The sequence below is a fragment of the Nanorana parkeri genome, unplaced genomic scaffold (assembly GCF_000935625.1).
Source record: "Nanorana parkeri isolate BGI_ZX_2015 unplaced genomic scaffold, ASM93562v1 scaffold331, whole genome shotgun sequence".
Lineage (NCBI taxonomy): Eukaryota > Metazoa > Chordata > Amphibia > Anura > Dicroglossidae > Nanorana > Nanorana parkeri.
Window position 1 is genome coordinate 365,292 of NW_017306599.1, and position 1,765 is coordinate 367,056.

The window sequence follows — 1,765 nt, forward strand, 5'->3', positions numbered from 1 at the left end:
GTGCCGCTTCAATGACGGCCCAGCCTGCACGGCATCAGAGGGGCCCGGGGACCACCAAAATTTTCTCGCAGACCACCGGTTGGCGACCGCTGATCTAGATAGCTGCTAATATTAGACATGTTTATCATAGAAACAACACATTTAGAATCCTCAGAATTGCACATCTTGTTCAAAATCACTTTTGTGTTATCCTTATGCTGTATAATAGCATATATAATTTCAATACGGATAATAAAAATGGCCAGGTTCCACCGAGATTCGAACTCAGATTGCTGGATTCAAAGTCCAGAGTGCTAACCATTACACCATGGAACCCTACTGACATACAGGTGTCAGTGCTTTGGAATAATAAAGCACATAATTAGTGTTAGTCATGTCATGAATCATTGGCAGTATTAACTACACTTGAGAGCTTATGCATTTAAAAAAAAATACTTTTAAACATATGAGAAACAAAAATTGCATTACTGATATTTCCATACACATATGGAATGTGAGTTAGGCACTCGACTTCTAAAAGTAAGCGTGTCCCAACCCTAGGAAATTTAGACAGAAATTTGATTAAAAAATAATTAATGGTTTTGATGAAAAAGAATTAAATCAGTTTACCTTCCATTAAAAAAATGCATTGAGGAGATGGCAGCTAAAGTATTCAAATATCGATATTTTCTTGAAAATTGAGTTTCATTTAGAATTCATTATTTTGCCCCTATATTGGTTGGTAAAGTTGCCCATGGCATTAAATGCCCCTTAGAAATTATAACAATTATATACGTCAGCAAACGCAAACATTCAAAACAGTAAATATTCTAACTTTAGAGCAGTTTTGCAAACCACACCAAGTAAGTTCTGCTCATCACTAGCCAGGAGCAGTGTCAGCAGATTGCTGTTTAGGGAAAACAACTTGAAAATGCAAAAGAGCAAGACAACACACTGGGTGGAAGTATTTCAGCAATCAGACACAACAGGATGACAGAGACAAGGTTCAGGTGAAGTAGGGTGAAGGGTAGGGATGCACCGATACTGATACTAGTATCGGTGCCGATGCCGAGTATTTGGGCGAGTACTCAAACTTGTCCAAATGCTCCAATGCCTAGCCTGTGGGCATGTAATACCTCGCCTTGCGGCTTCCTGATTGGCCAGCTTCCCGACCAATCAGGAAGCCGTGCAGTGAGTCATTGCACGCTGCTCGGCTTCCTTATTGGTCGGGAAGCTGGCCAATCAGGAAGCCGGACGGCGAGTTATTACATGCCCCCCGGCTTTCTGATTGGCCTGAAAGCCGGCTTCATGCTCCCTCATCACCTTCCGGCCAATCCGGAAGCCGGGCACCACGTCATTATTACACAGCGTCGGCTTCCTGATTGGCCAGAAAGCCTGCTCCGTGCTTTCTTGTCACCTGGTGACGAGGAAGCATGGAGACTGCTTCCCTGCTAATCAGGAAGTCAGGTGGCGAGTTGTTACATGCCGCCGGGCTTCGTTAATAGGACTTTCGGTATTCAGTATTGGCGAGTACCAGGGCAGCCTTACATGACTATCGGCCGACATTGAAGGGCGAGGAGGCGGAGGCCTGGCCCTAGCAGCGCAGGGCCCCAGCATTGCAGCTCCAGCGGCTTTGAGACAAGCTGGGGCCCCATCAGCGACGCTGCTCGTCTGATGTCGGACTGGCCGGAAGTGACGTCACGTTAGTGATGTGACGTCACTTCTGGCCGGTCTGGCGGCAGACGAGCCCACATGTGCAGGTCAGAGGAGCTAGGAAGGAAGGAAG

General features: G+C 46.0%; 1 non-coding gene across 1 annotated transcript; it reads right to left on the reverse strand.

The window, feature by feature from the left end:
• Positions 1-243: 243 nt before the first annotated feature.
• On the reverse strand, positions 244-315 carry TRNAQ-UUG. The gene has a single exon. It is a non-coding gene; the product is annotated as a tRNA-Gln (tRNA).
• Between the last annotated feature and the right edge of the window lie 1,450 nt (positions 316-1,765).